This window comes from Lithobates pipiens, unplaced genomic scaffold, assembly GCF_037356315.1.
Source record: "Lithobates pipiens isolate NorthernLeopardFrog02 unplaced genomic scaffold, aLitPip1_a1.2 Scaffold_8, whole genome shotgun sequence".
Taxonomy (NCBI): Eukaryota; Metazoa; Chordata; class Amphibia; order Anura; family Ranidae; genus Lithobates; species Lithobates pipiens.
In genome coordinates, this window is record NW_027507903.1 from 408026227 (window position 1) to 408045684 (window position 19458).

The 19458-nt window shown below is 40.9% G+C and overlaps 1 protein-coding gene across 1 annotated transcript in view; it reads left to right on the forward strand.

Moving 5' to 3' along the window:
- Window positions 1–19458, forward strand: part of ATP10B (ATPase phospholipid transporting 10B (putative)) — a 673184-nt gene that overhangs the window by 127961 nt on the left and 525765 nt on the right. Inside the window, exon 2 of the mRNA XM_077474114.1 lies at window positions 17557–17640. The gene's annotated coding sequence lies outside the window, so the exon portion shown is untranslated. The remainder of the gene's footprint in view (window positions 1–17556; window positions 17641–19458) is intronic.

The following is a 19458-nucleotide window of genomic DNA, read 5'->3' on the forward strand; positions in this document are numbered from 1 at the left end:
TTGGTTAGTGAATCAAGTGATGTATAAAAAAAAAAAAAAAACATTTCTTTTTTTCCCTTGCTCTTGATACCACTTCCCTTATTCACTAAGCTAAGCGCATATTCGGTTTGTTCATTGGGGAAATTTAATGTCCATTTTTGCAGTGTCTACTATTTGAGTGAGTAAACTCCAGTGTATTGGTGGGAGCCAAATGCAGTTTGCGCATAGTCCTTATTACATCAAGGTTAATTGACACTGGACAGCATAAAGCAACGGGCCTGCAAAAGGTTACTAGACTGGAAAAAATGTCTGGAAGAATGCATGCTTGTTCATTGCATGCTAGGACTTAGTGAGCCAGTAGAATTGCTGTCAGGCTAATCGACTGCAAAACTCTCTTATTAGCGCTGTGTTTTCTTGTTTGCAGAGGCCTCACCCAGCTTGTTCCCTGCTGCTGAAAAGCTAAGCTGGAATGATAAAACTCACTCCAGGGGGATTGGTACAGAGGCTACTGTGGATAACTGACAGATGCAGTTTATTTATTGGGGGTTGGCTAAATAAATGAAAAATAAAATGTAAAATTATACTGGAAGAAATGAATTATGAGGATACTTTAAAATATGTTCAAACAAATTTATTAAAATTGGTAAAAACATTTTTTTTGTATTACTGTACATACCTGCTACCTTTTAGGCATCAAAAAGATATTTGATGGCTCACAATCGGTTGTTTTTTTATTTATTTTTTTTGCAATCAGAATCTTTAATCAGAAACTGGTTGAAACAAACCTGGGTACTCTATGGTTTAGCAGGAAAAAAAAGAAGAAAAAAAGGATGTCTCCTTAAAATACTATCTTTATTGTTTTTGAATATTGGTAATAGTTTGGGAAACAAAAAAAACAAGTGACTGCTAATGCTGACTGATCCTTTCTACGGGCACTTCAAGTGAACTTATAGGGTACATCTCAGCCTTAACCAAGAATGCTATGTATATTAATTATAAAAAAATATATACAGTGGTGTGAAAAAGTGTTTGCCCCCTTCCTCATTTCCTGTTCCTTTGCATGTTTGTCACACTTAAGTGTTTCGGAACATCAAACCAATTTAAACAATAGTCAAGGACAACACAAGTAAACACAAAATGCAATTTGTAAATGAAGGTGTTTATTATTAAAGGTGAAAAAAAATCCAAACCATCATGGCCCTGTGTGAAAAAGTGATTGCCCCCTAAACCTAATAACTGGTTGGGCCACCCTTAGCAGCAACAACTGCAACCAAGCGTTTGCGATAACGCGCAATGAGGCTTTTACAGCGTCCTGGAGGAATTTTGGCCCACTCATCTTTGCAGAATTGTCCTAATTCAGTTACATTAGAGGGTTTTCGAGCATGAACGGCCTTTTTAAGGTCATACCACAACATCTCAATAGGATTCAGGTCAGGACTTTGGCTAGGCCACTCCAAAGTCTTCATTTTGTTTTTCTTCAGCCATTCGGTGGTGGACTTGCTGGTGTGTTTAGGATCATTGTCCTGCTGCAGAACCCAAGTTCGTTTCAGCTTGAGTACACGAACAGATGGTCGGACATTCTCCTTCAGGATCTCTTGGTAGACAGCAGAATTCATAGTTCCTTTTATCACGGCAAGTCTTCCAGGTCCTGAAGCAGCAAAACAGCCCCAGACCATCACACTACCACCACCATATTTTACTGTTGGTATAATGTTCTTTTTATGAAATGCAGTGTTCCTTCTACGCCAGATATACTTGGACACACACCTTCCAAAGAGTTCCACTTTTGTCTCATCGGTCCACAGAATGTTGTCCCAAAAGTCTTGGGGATCATCAAGATGTGTTGTGGAGAAATTGAGATGAGCTTTGATGTTCTTTTTGCTCAGCAGTGGTTTTCTCCTTGGAACTCTGCCATGCAGGCCATTTTTGCCCAGTCTTTTCCTGATGGTGGAGGCATGAACGCTGACCTTAACTGAGGCAAGTGAGGCCTGCAGTTCCTTGGACGTTGTTGTGGGGTCTTTTGTGACCTCTTGGATGAGTCGTCGCTGCGCTCTTGGGGTAATTTTGGGCGGCCGGCCACTCCTGGGAAGGTTCACCACTGTTCCATGTCTTCGCCATTTGTGGATAATGGCTCTCACTGTGGTTCGCTGGATTCCCAAAGCTTTGGAAATGGCTTTATAACCCTTTCCAGACTGATAGATCTCAATTACTTTCTTTCTCAATTGTTCCTGAATTTCTTTGGGTCTCGGCATGATGTGTAGCTTTTAAGGATCTTCTGGTGGACCTTACTGTGTCAAGCAGCTCCTATTTAAGTGATGCCTTGATTGTGAACAGGTGTGCCAATAATCAGGCCTGGGTGTGGCTAGAGAAATTGAACTCAGGTGTGGACAACCACAGTTATAGTATGTTTTAACAAGGGGGGCAATCACTTTTTCACACAGGGCCATGATGGTTTGGATTTTTTTTCACCTTTAATAATAAACACCTTCATTTACAAATTGCATTTTGTGTTTACTTGTGTTGTCCTTGACTATTGTTTAAATTGGTTTGATGTTCCGAAACACTTAAGTGTGACAAACATGCAAAGGAACAGGAAATGAGGAAGGGGGCAAACACTTTTTCACACCACTGTATATTTTTTGCCATGACTCAAAAATGTAGCGATCCATCTTGTCACTTGCACGCTTGACAAAAAAGTAGTGTCTAGGGATGAGCTTGGTGTTCAATTCGAACGTATGTTCGACTTGAACATCGGCTGTTTGCACGTTCGGCGAATACCGAACGTTATGGGCCGTTCGCACAAAATTCGTGTGGCACTCATGACCCACAATGCACTGCGCCATCGCAGTGCATTGCTGGCTCATGATTGGCCAAGCATGCACTGTGACTCTGCATGGTTGGCCAATCACAGGGCCGGCAGAGAAGAGAGACATAATTGGCCACAGGCAGGATGCCTGGGCCCAATTATAGCTCAGGGGGGTTTAGTACGCTGCCCACACTATATAAGGCCGCCAGCGCGGCGGCCTTGTGTAGTGTGTTCCGGCGTGCAGGGAAAGAGCTAGATAGGCAGGGACAGTGTGTTCTTTTCTCAGGCATCTGCAGGAGTTAAAGTGGGTGTTGTGTGCCTCCAGCACAGTATACACCTGTATCTACCCTTTATTGCTGGCGTTCTCTAATACAGGCATCTGCAGGAGTTAGTGGGTGTTGTGTGCCTCCAGCACAGTATACACCTGTATCTACCCTTTATTGCTGGTGTTCTCTAATACAGGCATCTGCAGGAGTTGGGTAGTGTATATTGTGCTGGAGGCACACTAATACAGGCATCTGCAGGAGTTAGTGGGTGTTGTGTGCCTCCAGCACAATATACACTACCCAACTCCTGCAGATGCCTGTATTAGAGAACACCAGCAATAAAGGGTAGATACAGGTGTATACTGTGCTGGAGGCACACAACACCCACTAAATCCTGAAGATGCCTGTATTCGAGAACACCAGCAATAAAGGGTAGATACAGGTGTATACTGGAAGTGGAGCCTGGCACTCAGCAGCAGCAGCAGTCTTTAAGGGATGATTTACAGTCCCAAGAAACTCGTGGACTTGTACGTGGCTGGGAGGAGGTAGCTGCGGATCATGTTGTCCTTAGTGACCCAGAGCACTCCGGACCAAATGCCTCAGTTAACCTACGCTGCATGGCCTCCCTGATCCTGCAAAGCCTTCAGAAGGATCCTCGTATTCTTCAGATCAAGGAGAGGGAACATTACTGGCTGGCCACTCTCCTTGATCCACGGTACAAGGGTAAGGTTGCGGACCTTACCTTGCCATCGCAGAGGATGAGACATCTCCGGGAGGCCTTGCAGAAAGGTATGTGCAATGCGTTCCCAGAGACTGGGAGGTTACAAACTCCTGGTCCTGGACAATGTGTTGCTGAGGCTTCGGTCAGTCACAGAAGGAGTGGTGGAGAAGGTGGCCGTCTGGCCGATGCGTTCAGACAATTTTTTAGTCTGCAGCCCCAAGGTATGATCGGTTCCAGCAATCGCCAGAGTCTGATATACATGGTTCAGGAATACCTAGGGGCAAGGTCACCTTTGGACACCTTTCCCACCAAAAATCCTCTGGCTTACTGGGTCTTGAGGATGGATCACTGGCCAGAGCTTGCACAGTATGCAATTGAGCTACTGGCCTGTTCTGCATCCAGCGTTCTATCGGAACGCACCTTCAGTGCTGCTGGAGGCTTTGTAACTGATCACAGGGTGCGCCTGTCTACCAACTCGGTTGATCGACTGACCTTCATAAAGATGAATCAGTCTTGGATCACCACCAGCTACCAAGCACCTGAAGCTGATATAACCGAATAATTTTTTTGAAATGTCACATCCCTTCAAGACTTCCTATGCTGATGCTGAGTGACTGTCCTGTTATGTTGACTGACTATCCTCTTCCTCCTCAATGATCTTGCTGATAGTTTAGAAGAACATTTTTGGTTCTGGGTGATGCCACCAGCCCAATTTTTCAGCCCCTATTTAACAGTGGCGTGTAATTACAATTTTTGATGCAATGCTTTGCAGCAGGGCTCATTCCTGCACTCCAACTAGAGTATCTGGGAGAGGTTGCAGTGTTGTGGCACCAGAAAGCAGTGCCTAAGGCCCAATGTTTCAGCCCCTGTTTAACAGGGGCATGTAATTACATTTCTTGATATAATATTTCACAGCAGGGCCCCTTCTTGCGCCCACCAAGAGTAACTGTGAGGACTTATAGTGTTGTGGCACCAGCACCACCACAACCACCAAAGGCCCAATTTTTCTACCATTGTTCAACAATGGCATGTAATTACAATTCTTGATATAATCGCTCACAGCAGGGTGCTCCAGCACCCACCAAGAGTCACTTTGAGGGCAACACCAACACCTTAGGTCCCCATTTCTGCAGAGCATATAGGGCAGGCCCCTACTTTCAAACATCCAACTTACAAACGTCTACTACTTGCAAACGGAAGGAGACAACAGGAAGTGAGATGAAAAAAGACGGATGGCCAAAAAAATTATGCTGTGGTGATAACCCTTCCCTATGTTTCCCAAAAAGCTTAAAAATTAATTTTTTGACTGGAGCTACACTTTAAAAATGTACCAGTTCAAAATTGCAAACAGATTCTACTTAACACAACAAACCTACACAGTCCCTGTCTTGTTTGCACCGCCTGTATACTGCTGTTCTGAGTATATAGGGCCTGGGGGCCCCATGCCTTTCCTTTTTTTCATTTAGGTACAGGGTTCCCCTTAATACCCGTACAAGACCCAAAGGGGCTGGTAATGGGCAGGGGGGGCTTCCCATGCCATTTTTTTCTCAATGATTTTCATCCGTATTGCCGGAACCCGACATGACATTAAAACCGCAAGCAGTTTTAAATGACTTTTTTTCCGTTAAATGTAATTTTGTGCAGGGACTGTTCTAAACACGGGAAACACATGTCACTTCACAGGCATACTATAGATGCCCCCCAGGCACGATATTTAAATGAATATTTCACTTTTTTTTTCACTTTAATCGTCATTAAAATCAGTGCTCTCAAAAAAATGCCATTGACCCATGTCCCCTGGGGCAGGAGCCCGGTCCCCAAACCCTTTTTAGGACAATATCTTGTTTAGCTTATTACCCATTAAAATTAGCACTTTTTTTTTGAACGTTCGGGTCCCATAGACTTCAATGGGGTTCTAAATTTCGCACAAATTTTCGGTCCGTTCAAAAGTTGTGGTGCAAACTGAACCAGGGGGTGTTCGGCTCATCCCTACTTATTGGCCCTTCTAAGCCATCTGATCACCATTCAAAGGCTAGGAAGTTATTGGTAATTGGTTGCAATAGTGGCTATAGTGCTAATACTGACCCAGTTAGTTTGCCATTTTCCAGAACTGAGAAAGCTGTGTTTGTCTCAAAGCTATATTCAACCTGATGTTCATACCTAGTCACCAGGTGCAGAGATGGAGCTGCTCAACAGGAAAGCAGTGTTCCAAGTGTGTATTTCTACAGTTTTTTTTTAAGGGGATTTTCAAAGCTTCTATAAAACTACTAAATACAGTACAAATTGTTATGAGATTTATTTTCAGTTTCACATTTTTTTTTTCTACAAAAACAGTGAGATGTACATCCCAGGAAAAAATATAGGTCTGAAATTGAATGGGTTATTTATCGATTTAATTTCAAGCTTACAGTTTCTTAAAATATAAATTACTTTGCTCTTTGTGAATTGCTGCATTCTCTAATCCATCCTACTAATTCATTATTGATTCACATTAATTGTTATTCTAAAGGATCCCAGTCTGTAGTGTTGTGACCTTCTAATGATTTGCAAAAACATAATTGTAATTGTTTCTTTTAACCATCTTATTTCCACCTACTGAAAGGCATGTGTTTAACATCTTATCAGGTTTTGTTGATGAACAATTTGACAGCTTAAAAATGTCAATCAAATTTTAATGGAATGACACATAACAATATTAGAATATAGGCAACCTTTCTTGTACTGGGAATGTAACTTGTATGCAAAAAATGGTGCTAAAAAATATCGGTTTAATTTGGATTTCCAGAAAGCAACAATTATTGACATTGCATTCTTTTTTTATTTTGGTCAAGCTAGAAGTGTATTGTCTCATATAGCAAATAAGGCTTATATGCAAGGGGGAGCCAATCGGTGGACCCGCCGATCGTTCCCAAGAGAGGCAGAACGGCGTTCTGCCTATGTAAACAAGGCAGATTGCCTTTCTGACAAGGGACAACACAGTGATCTTGTGTTTCTGCTAAGCAGGAACACGGTTCTCTGTGTTCACCCAGTCAATCCTTCCCCCACACAGTTAGAAAGCACCTTCTAGGGACACATCTATGCATTTGATCGCCCCTGGTGTTACCCCCTTTCCTGCCAGTGTCATTAGTACAGTAATGGTGCATATTGATCACTGTAATAATGTCACCGGTTTCCAAAAAAAAGTGTCACAGGTGTCTGTCAGGTGTGTGATTTGTCCGCTGCAGGGTCACAATCCCGCTAAATGCTTACCGCCATTATTAGTAAAAAATAAATCAAAATGCCACAAAAAGAGCCCATAGTTTGTAGATGCGAAAACTTTTGCTCACACCAATTAATATACGCTCATTGTAAATTTTATTTTTGATTTTGATTAGTAGACTACATATTAGCCTAAACTGTTGAAGAAATTCGATTTTTTTTTTTTTTTTACATTTTCTTATTGGATATGTTTTATAGCAGAAAGTAAAAAAAATATATTTTTTTCTAAATTGCCACTCTTTTTTTTTTGTTTATAGCGCAAAAAATAAAAACCATAGAGCTGATGAAATGCCATCAAAAGAAAGCTCTATTTGTGCGATTGTGGGGAAAAAAAGGGCAGTGCATCGCACGACTGCGCAATTGTCAGTTAAAGTAATGCAGTTATCGCTAAAAATGTTCAAGCGATTAGCCAGGATCTTCGTCAGAACCTTCATATCTATATTGATTAGAGAATTAGGTCTGAAGTTCTGGCCATTTTTTCCAGAGATTCTGACATAGCTGTCAGATGTGGAGCTATAACGTCAGCCAGCTTTCTATAATAAAGCGTCGTGTAGCCATCACAGGCCTGGTTGTTTACCCACTTTTTAAGTCTTTGATACATTGAAGGACCTCCGACATGAATGTCCCGGCCCATGGGGGCCACGTGAGCCTCCGTCAACGTGGGGAGTGAAAGACGATTGAGGAAACTCTGTCTCAACTACCCAATTTGATCAGAGACCGAATACAATTTTGGATAAACAGTAGCAGAATTCCTCCTTTTTTTTTTTTTTTTTTGGCGTGGGGGTCCCCCTCAAAATCCATAACGGACCCTTCAGGTCTGGCATGGATTTTAAGGGGAACCCCGCGCCCCCACACCACACAGGGCATTTTGAAGTTGTTTTTACAGCTTAAAAACACTTTACCATGTTGTTTGATGTGTGCATGCACACATATGATTTTAATAGCTTTTTAGTGGCATAGGCATTTTCAGGCTGCAAAAAAATACCCAGGGCCAGTGAGCTCTGGGGCAGTATCGGTACAGCTGTAAAAAACGTCTGCTGCTTTTTAAGCTGTAGTAATTGGATTTGGGAGTGGAAAATAGACGAAGGCAGAGAAATTCTGCTAAATGCGAACATGGTTAAACGCACATTAATGCCAATGGAAAATGCTTAAAAAAACGTGTTTTTACAGCTGCTTTTACCTGGCGTCAGTACTGGCTTTGTAGCTCTTTTTTTATGCCCTATGTGCATGAGGCCTAACTCGCAAGTAGCAAACTGAGCCCTGTTCTATCTACAGTATCTCCACACCAACACACTAAAAGGTTCCTTCCTTCAGGAAGCTTTTGCGTAGTGTGGGGTGGGACTATGAGCACTGAACCGTGATTGGACAAAGTGATCATCACTTTGTCCATTCAGGGCTCTGACAGTGCTCTGTGCCCTAATTGGCAAAGCTGGTCAGATGCAAAGCTTCATCCAATTAGGACCTTGCACAGTGCATTTTGGGGCGCTTGGTGGGCGCAAATTCCACGAAGCGCCCCGCAAAATTCAGGTGTTCGCTGAATGGGCAAACAGCTGATGTTCGGGACGAACTTTTGATCGGCCCGAACCATTCACCCAACTCTATCAGAGACCCTGTCAACATAAGAAATTACAGGTAAAAGCACAGAAAAAGTATCTTAAGTGTTTACTTGCAGTGTCTTTTGTTGCCAGTAGTTTGTTATTCACGTTGTGCCATTGGGCTTGTTTGCAAATTTGACTGTTTGACTACTTTAGGAAGAGTCAGTTTCCTAGTTCCTCCCCTTTTGCTCATCCTTGCCCCCTTCTTTTCTAGGGATGTCTAAAATATTCTCTCTGCTGGCCTAGAATCTCTGGTCCTCACGTCACCTCCCTACATAACTTCATAAGAAATATTCAAACAAGAGAAAAAATAAATGTCTTTAGCAATCTTTATTTCTGTAGCCAGAATACAGAGAGACGAGCATGCTGATAAGTCAGAAATGAGGTATTGACAGCCCTTTAATATACATTAGTGATTGAAATAAAAAAAATAAAAAATATTTCAGAGCCAGTCTTATATTAGAAGTGGTGTAAAGCTATTTATATCAAAAGTCTTAAGTTGACATGCGTGTTCACTAACAAGACAGTGCTCCAAAACATAATATACTGTAAATCCCATTAAAGTGGAACTTTACAAAAAAAAAAAAAAAGTTTGAACAGGCAGACTTTTGAATACGGAAGAGAAATGCCATGTCTCTTCTACATTAAAGTTGCCTGTTTGCACATGTATAGTTTTGGTGTCTTCTAAAATGACTCCCTCACTATAGTATGTAGTGTTCCACAAGCAAAGGGTAGCTTTTGCAATGTTACCAGCAACTTGAGAATGATGCTGCTGCTGACCCCATAAAAAAAATCGAAAAAACCCTAACAGGAAAAAAAAAAAAAAAAAAAGACAAGGAACACAAAAATGTAAACTGCAGAAGGTGAAATAAGTGAAAAAAAAATTAATGAAACCCCTTAAAGAGTATTTAACACCAACATTTCATATTCCTGATGTGTGCCTGCTGTACCATGTACTTATGAGACAGTATCCTGTTCTCTTTGTGTTGCTTTCTTTGTGTAAAATCCATGGTGTTTCTGCCAGTCACTCTGCTTTCCTATTAAAAGCTGACTACACTAGGCATGGGAACAAAGCGTGGTCAGTTCTCTAGCTGTGCTGGGAACTGTGTGCTCTCCTCCAATGATCAGATTTCTGCTGTCACACCCCCTCTGTACAGTCATTCACTGGGAAGTTCAGTGTACTGCTGTTCCTCCTCCCCCATCTCTTAGCTTGGCCCCCATTCAGACTGAATGTGGCTTTGAAATTGTGCTACTTCAGCACAAAGCCACCGGTCAGTGCAATTTTTATGTGCGGCTTGCCGAAATCTGTGCATTTTCATGCACAGATGTCAATGCAAGTTTCAGATGATATCGGCAAAAGTTGGGCAGGAACCTTTTTTAAATTGGTGCAAATTGGAGTTGCACTGATTTGAACGGTTCCATAGGCACAATTAGGCAAGGACGTGCGGCGAGGTCAGTGGCATTGATACACACAGGTTGCATACACTGCGAACGTTAGAGTGAGAGCAATAATTCTAGCACTAGACCTCCTCTGTAACTCTAAACATGTAACCTCTAAAACATTTTAAAGCTTTGTCTATGGAGATTCTTAAAGAGGGAGTCCGCTGGGAGTCCGCATTTTTTTTTTTTAAAAGCCAGCAGCTACAAATACTGCAGCTGCTGACTTTTAAAATAGTGACACTTACCTGTCCAGCGCGCCCGCGATGTCGGCACCCAAAGCCGATCTCTTGATCATCTCTCGGGTGCTGCCGCCGCCATCTTGGGTATGGGAATCAGAAAGTGGAGCCTTTCGGCTTCATTTCCCGATTCCCTACTGTGCATGCGCGAGTCGCGCTGCGCAATAAGGATGGACCCGCTGCCTCTGGGATCTGTGTGTTTCCTAGCAGGCAGCGGGGGACTTTCGGAAAGGGGCGTAATCTACGCCCCTTTCCGCAGAGAGCTATCCCGGAAGTGGGTGCAGATACCTGTACTGTACAGGTACCTGCACCCCCCTCCCCCCTGAAAGTTGCAACGACCACCATTTTTTTCCCTAGGGTGTCTGCTAAAACAATATATATAATGTTTGGGGTTTCTGAGTAATTTTCTAGCAAAAAAATGATGAATTTTATATGTAGGAGAGAGGTGTCATAATTGGCCTGGATGGCAAGGGGTTAATTGCCATAAGCAAGTAATATACAAATAATTATTATATATTATTGTTAAGGTAATTTACTATATTTTCAAAAATGGTACTCAAGCAGGTGGCTTAATAGACAAATTACTGAAGTTTGAAGTTATAACTATTAACCAGTAATTTCACATTAAATAGATAATATATGATTTAGCGTGTACCTTTTAAGCAGTCAGCAGATTCTCATTCTCCCTCTTAACTGTGTGAGAAAAACATGGGATTGTGGGTAAATCCTATACACATAAACCCATGTTTTTCCTTGTAGTTAAGAGGGCTGTGCTGGAAGGTAGCATGTGTCTTTTAGACACGTGCCCCTTCTATGACACTGCAGTGAGAGGCCAGACTCCACTGCAGCATTTTTATTGGACAGCTTGGCCAATGGTGCTTTACCATTGGTCCAAGGCTCCAAAGTATCCACTGAAAAGAAGTGAGGAGAGGCACTGCTGCAAACAGAGTGTGCCAGCTTGTATTTAACCTCCCTGGCGGTACGATTATTTTGGATTTTAGGTGCTAAAAGCGGTACAATTATTTTGCATGAAAATTTGGCGTTTTATATTGTAGTCCTGTAATTCTTAGGAATAACTCGCTTAAATCTGTCCAAACCAGAGTCTAGCAGACATCCCGGGTATGATGAAGTTTGAAAAGTGAAATCATAAATAATAATATAATAAATAACTGTAAATAATTATACCAAATAATAATATAACAATAATAAAAATTATTCAATAATGTAATCAAATCAAAAACACTGAAATTTGCTCAGTTGCAGAATTGTCACTGTCATTACTTTTCAATATTTGATGACGGATCTCCCCACAAATCACTATCGCTCAATTCTGCGAGTGATTAAAATTTATTATCGCTGTTTTCTAGCTGGTCTAAAATCATTTTTGATGTAACGGGACAGTTTTGGTTGCTATGGACAATCTCCAGTTTCCAGGCATAAAGAACAGTTTTTATATTATAAAACTGCATGCAGAGCACTGGGCAGACTACTAGGGACAAAGGGTCGCAGCGCTCGCAGGGAACAGAGATCAGCTCCGTGATACATCGAGCGGAGGACCAGCCGCTCGTACAGCATGGGGACATCGCTGGATCCAAGGGAGAAGGTAATTACTTACCTCCTGGATTCAGCGATGCGGTCTCGAGTCTGGCTCGGGGTTACCGCTTTTGCCATAAAAATTCCACCCCGAGCCAGACTCGGGAATACCGCCAGGGGGGTAAAACTGGCCGCTCGGTATATAACTTCTGACAGGCTGTGCAAGAACCAAAGATGATAGGAGCCCCATTTCTATAACCCCGGGTTGCCGAGCTACGATCCTCCTTTTTTATTTTTTTTATTTTTTTATGTTCATGGGAAGTGAGGTTCTGCCTCACCTGCCTCCCCTGACTGCATGTCCTTATAATTAGGGTGCGACTCGTCATGCAGTTTTGAACTGTCAAATCACACGACAATTTGCACAGGTGTGAACGGGGGCTTAGAGGGTGTGTGATCATCACTTATAAAACAATATAACAAAAAATAGGTATTTATAATGTTTTTTTAACACATGGTTTTCCTTTCATTTTCTATTTTAACCTGAATGGGTTGTTTTAAAAGAAGTTGTCTTTTACTATATTTTTTAGCTACAGAGATAGTGATCAATGAACAATATTTTCACTTCATAGTATAAATGTAATATTATAAGAATGAAAATTAACAAAATATAATAGTATGCATTATGCTTATACACAAAGTAGATCTTAAATTATAAATAAAGATTATTGCATAGTATAAATGGTGGATAATATCTTCTACAATAACCTTTTTATGTAGCAGTCTGGAGGAGCAAAACTATAGTGTCACTTGAGTGACCTTTCATGGGCTGCTGACTTCACATCCAAGATGGCTGTGACAAGCATCAGTCTCAGGGCATTTGGATGTTTACACAAGGGAAATGGCATAAATATAATAATATAATTGCGCATATAATTGTATGGGATGATCTAGTATATGTTGAGATGAATGTTATGACAAAATATTTTTTTTAAGCAACACTGTCCCTATCTTCAAACTGAAATAAAGATAACATTTATGATGCCTACTGCTACCCATGCCACTTCATGTCGCTACGTTGCTGGGAAGCCTACACATTTGCAGTGAAGTGCTACATTATACTACAATTATTACTGTAATTATGTAGAAGTGCAACCATTTTTTTTGCAAGCAATATAGTGGTAAAGGATAGAAATCTACAGGAGAAAAGCAGAACATGTATCAAAGGAGCCCCAACCTAATAAATTAGATAAAGTAGATAAAGTACCTATGTACAGCAAATTTATACTGGCTATACTGGCTTATTTAATTTCATGTACAACTACAACATAAAGTGGAATTATTTTCGTAGCAGCCAATAACATTATAGTCTGTTTGTTGCTACACCACTTGTGGTTAATGCCATGCAAAGAAAACCAATCACTGCAATCTGAAGGATCTTGTTCTGTTGACGAAAACACTCTACAGAGAGATGAGATGCAGAAAATGAAATGCATTTGAAGGAATGTTTTAAATGTTAAGTGAAATGATAAAAAAAAGTGTCAGCAGAGCGATTTGTGCAAACATGCTTCAGAAGAGATGTTAAGGTTCTGATTTACAAAGCCTAATGTAACCCTTTTCATTTTCTGAGCTCTTGTGACAGTATATCAAATTTAGATATTTCGGTCGGAACAAAGCTCTGGTAAAATGCTAATCCGCATAGCTGTAGAATGATTCTTGTTAATATGTTTTGCAGTACCTGTTCCAGTGTAAAACATTTGCAATACTTAAAGGTATGAAATGATTGTCTGAATTATTTATCTTTGTGTGTATTTGAATTTTTATGCCTGAGTGTTTATTTTTTCCTTTTCTCTTGTTCATTTCAAACAAGTTTAATAGGGCTTGGGCCGAACTTTTGGCAGTTTTGTCATTTGACAAAATGTTATAACTCTAAAACTTTTAGGGACACAGGTCGCGCAGGTCATATTTAGGCAAGGTACATCCAGTTTAAAACTTTTTCTCAGAATCAATCAACTAGAGGGAAGGAATGTATAAGGTGCAGCTGAAAATATAATTTTTGGTATCGTGGACTGAACAGCCTCATATCAAAAAAACACTGCAGGCTTTTTTGGCCAGAGAAATATAAAATATGTCTGTTTTCTGTATACCATGAATTGCTTTTGCAGGCTGTAAAGCAGCCTTTCCCAACCTTTTCAACACAGATGAAGCCTTGAAATAACTCTGCAGTCTCAGGCAATCCCTGATAACAAGTACTATATATACAATTAATGATACATTGGTGTTCTAGTCTGTGGGAAGAATGCTTCTTAAGGCTGGTGCCCACTGCAGTTTTTTTTTTCGTGCAACCCTCTGGGTTGACAGTTCCGGTCGGGAGCCGCTGCACTAACCATGCAAGGTTAGTCCAGCGATCTCCCCTGCTGAGCTGTTGTCTTCTGACTGGGGCATGGCCCCCCCGCCAGATAACTCTGATCAGCGATCACTGCCATTGTCTGAGAGCGCTCCACAACAGCCGGCTTCTGTCAGACAAACCGACATACACACGGGTAAGATGTCTGCTATTAATTTTTTGTACAGGAAAATGTCTCCCGACATTCTGTCTGTGTACAGGGCTTTAGACTTGTGATCATTTTGGATGAATTAACCCCTTTTAGATGGCCAAAAAGATAAATGGTGTCAGTGGGAACTTATTTGACAGGCAGACATTGCTCATTGCTCAAGGAACCCCTATCAACCTCCTGGAGGAACCCCAAGGTTCCATGGAAACCTCCTTGAGAAACTCTGTTGTAAAGATGACTTCATCTTCCCTAGGGAAATCTGTAGTCCTAAATTATCCCAGGATAAGAGGTGCTTGCCACATGTTGCTTCAGTGTACTAAACTCCAAGCACTGTCATTACTACTGTAGGTAAGCAAGGCCAGATTTTGTCTTGGACGCTTGGTGCTGTTCCCCACTGGCACACACCTCCAGTAGCTCACATTGAAAGCCACCCATCCTCCACTGTGTTCCCCAACATCTCGTGCTCTAAAGTTAGTAGTTCCTGCGAAGAAAAAAGTGTACTCGCATTTTTGGGAGGAAGAAAATGCCCAACATTGGTGGAGGAGAAAAATGCCCAGCGTCAGTAGCTAGCATCAGGAAAAATATCTGGTGTTGGTGGTCAGTGCAAGGAAAAATGCCTGGCATCTGTGTCTGTATAAGGAAGATTGGGGGGGGGGGGCATTGTTGCCAGTGAAAGCTGCTAATCTACATTGGAGGTCAGTGGGGACCAAGAGAAGGAAACACCAGAGGTCAGTTAGGGGGTGGAAGAGTACCATGGATGACATAGAGGTAGAGTGGATATCAGTGCAGGCTGGCAGGGCTGAAGGGGTACATTGGTACTTGGTGTTGGCCAACATGGGCCATTGGAAGAGAAAAAACTTTGGGGGGGAAGCATTGTTGCCAGTGGAAGCTGCTAATCTACATTGGAGGTCAGTGGGGACCAAGAAGAGGAAACACCAGAGGTCAGTTAGGGGGTGGAAGAGTACCATTGGTGACATAGAGGTAGAGTGGATGTCAGTGCAGGCTGGCAGGCCTGAAGGGGTATAGTGGTGCTTAATGGGCATTTACCCTGTAGACATCTGTGTCCCATGTCTCTGTTCTTGGTTCTTGGCATTACAGCCGTGATCCATGGGATGTTGCGATTGTGTCTTAATTCTAGGACAGTTGGGGTATGGATATGTGTTTTAAGTAGCAATTCGCTATCATCAGGGCCGTACTGGAGCAATTGAATAGGCAACAAATAGAATGACAAGGCAGATTATCTTCCAATAAGAATTAGTCTATTATCTGGGAGACAATAGTCACAAGGATCATTCAGTGGATGGAAAATATGTAAGTAGCCTTCGGTCACAATATAAAAGGGAGAGTTGAAGTAGATTTCACGTTTCAATAAACATTAGTGTATTATATGGGGGACAGTAACAATAAATATTATAGAGTGGCTGGACAGTGCAGCTCCAGATGACAGCAGGTATCAGCTGGCAACTGGAACTTACAAATGTGCCCAACAACCCCTACCCTATGCAATCTAGTGAACATTTCCTGGCCTGATGTGCCTCAAAGTTGCAATTGGCCTCAGAATAGTCACCACCCAGGCCATACCCCTGATGTTTCACCGCACCCACAGGGCTTAGTCTTGTGCCCTGTACACACGGTCTGGTTTTCTGACAGAAAATGTCCAGTTGGATCATGTTGCCGGAAAATCTGCTCATGTGTGGGCTCCATCTGACTTTTTCCGTCGGATTTTCCGACGCACAAAGTTTGAGGGCAGGATCTACAATTTTCCGACAACAAAATCCGATTGCATAAATTCCGATTGTCTGTAGACAATTCCGACGGACAAAATGCCATGCATTCTCAGAATTAACTAAGAGACGAAAGCTATTGGCTACTGGGCCGTTTATAGTCCCATTGTACGTGTTTGATGTTACCTCGTTCAGAACGATCAGATTTTCCGACAACTTTATGCGACCATGTGCATGCAACAAAAGTTTCGGCCAAAATCCATCTGAAAAAATCCGATGGATTTTGTGGTCGGAATGTCCAAATGTGTGTACAGGGCATTCGAGGTGGGAGTAAGAGCTGGGTTTTTATGCATCATAAGCTGATGACAAATGAAAACAAGTGGTGCTAATAAATGAAAAAGCAAAAAGAAAAACAGCTGGATGCTGATGCAAATATCTGTTTGTAAAAGCTGCTTTGAGCAAGACACATTTGCAGTGTATTAAGCAGATACATACAATTAGCTACCATGACCTTAATTATTATTATTATTTTTTTTTTTTATGAAGTCATAAATGCTACATCACAGGGATCGGGATGAAAGAACCAGCTGTATATAAGAAAAAAGAGAAAATGTATATATTGGGGGCGGGGGGGGGGGGGGGGGGGAGAGAAACTGCACTGCCTCTACCCTGCAGGTGATTGATGACTGAACAACCACCAGATTGCTTACATTTACTATGTACGTTCCGATGAGCTTAACTAGTCAAACTTTTCATCATTTCATTTTATTTTTTTCTCCTCAAAGCTGTCCATGTCCTAACCAAGCAAATACAGGCAATGACAAAAAGGCTGTAATTTAAGTGCTCATTCTAATGGACTACTGTTGTGTTTTTTTTTTTTTTGTTTTCTTTTTGTTTTGTTTTTTCAGCTGCAGCCTTATTTTTAAAACTTTTTAGTCCGGCCGTTCAACTTTAGGTAGTTGGATGGGGGGGGGGGGCATTTAGGGTCAATAAAGTGGACCTTCTATTTTCCTGGACTGCTTTAAAAAGCATAAAAAAGGTTGCAAAAAAATAAAAAATGAAAAGTAGCAATAATTAGGTGAAAATACCCTATGAAAAAAGAGTATGCAGCTGGTTATTGCTGTACTGCACGTGGACCGAGACAGACTGTAAAAAAGCTGAAGGAAATCAGCAAAGGAGCTTAACTTTTGTTGAGAAGAAAACAAACTCCTCTGGGTAATCAATGTACATGTGAGGGATTTTAAAAGAGTGATACCTCTTTTTTCTGCTCTGAAGAATAAGCGGTCTGTTCCACGATGTCCTTTGGATACTGATTCTGAATGGAAGTGACTGGCTCATTATAACCAACAGCTGAACTGTTCTGTTCTGATGATAAAAGCTGCATTGTCTGCATTCCTTTTGAACCCTTGTAGAGTATCTTCACCAAAACAATATTTTCTATTGCAGACAGCCACCGTGTACAGGAAGCCTCCAGATTGCCATCTTGCATTGAATTTTACAATGACAGCAGCTGAAAAGTAATAAAGAAAGGTAATTTATCATCAACATTAAATTACAATATGGTTTGTGTAACAATTGTATATGCCATATATCTTTTTTTTTTTTTTTTTGCTTTCTGCACTTTCTTTTCATGAAAGATGTGTTACCATTTAAGATTTAGGGATTCAATAAATTAAAAACCTTTACCTCTCTACACCCAAAAATTCTCCAAGATGCACAGCATTTTGCTTTCTAAATGACATTTGGTAAGTGTTTACATCTACTTTAACAGACCTACCAGTGCCTACAAGCCTTACAGTAAAATCTCCATATGTACTTTATCACCAACACCCTTTTCCCTTGTACAGTTAAGACACATTATAAATATGGCCGCTGTGACCTCATCTTTCATTAGTGAGGGAACTGGATTATACAAAAGCCCCCTACTAAGCTAAGTTCAAAGACCAGGCAGTGCATTATGGTTACAAAGAATGCGCTCTGGCAAATGGCCACATTAATTCACTGGGACTACAAACCTTAAACAGAATTTGCTGCAAACCCATGATAGCGGCAAACCGAAAACCTCATCACTAAAAGGAACATTGTTCCTAAAACCTTAAACTTTTGCTTCCCCCTAATCAATCTGATATATATTGTATAGGCTGATGGTCACCTAAGCAATGAACATGATTGATCACATGTGCGCTCTTTTTTTTTACACGCTTGTAAGTCAAGCAATCAATAACTACCATGGCTGCTTGACAGTCAAGCAACTGAGCACAATTTTGTTTATAAAAAATCTAAGTAAAAGGACCATCCATTACATTAGTTCACTGGATAGATAGGAGCGTACGCTTTGCTTCAAGGTCAACATTCAGAATGAGGCTTAGAAGTGGAGTGTTTCATTTTGATGCGTGTTCAATAATCTGTCAAATTAAAATGCCTTAAAACCTTCAGTTTAAAGTATTTCCCTTTAATTGCTCATCATTTATTCTTGGTATGGCAAATGTATGCAGAAGGCTGTAGCATAAGATGTTGTATTCCCACGCAAACCATTGGGAATATGAAGTGCAGCGAGAGAATTGTAGAACAGTGTTGGATGATATAAATAACTGTGCTATATACCAGGCACCTGCATTTTATAAGGAGCAGCATATAATCTAACATAATATTTTGGTGCATTGCATCAAGTTACACAGTATATCATAAATATCGTATTTGCAAATATAATATTTTTTATTTTTTATTCCCTAAAATATGCATTATTGTATTTTTAGAAATAAAATAATGGTAGTAGTTCTGAAATGTATAAAGGGCACATATTGTGTTTTACCTCTAATTTTAATCTGAAGGTCACATAACTAACGTGTCAAATAAGCTTAAGTAATTAAAAGTTGTTTTCGGTCCTTTTTTTTTTTTGTGTAAATAGTCTTTATTAAAATTTTTAGTGTACAGAAATACAGGATACATAGGGCGAAAAGAAAATACATTGCCCTGCAATTAACAGATGCCGATCTCCACATTGTATTAGGCATAATGGCAAGAAAGGGGAAAAAAAGAAAAAAAGAAAAAACAACAGGAGAAAAAAAAAAAAAAAACACAAAACAGAAACCCCAGTTACAGGATATCGGTACAGTGATGTAAGTAAACCAACAGATGCAACTTGCAACAGATGCGCAGACAAGGGAATATCAGGATGTGAATCATATATATATATTAACCCATACGTAAAGCTAACCATCCGACATACCTGGGCTGCGGAAGCACAGTCATACCAGTATTCAGCTATAACATTATTCTACCGAATATTGTGCACACAAGAACTTGTAATAGGGGGCATAAGGAAGGGAGTCAGAGAGGGGGTGGGGA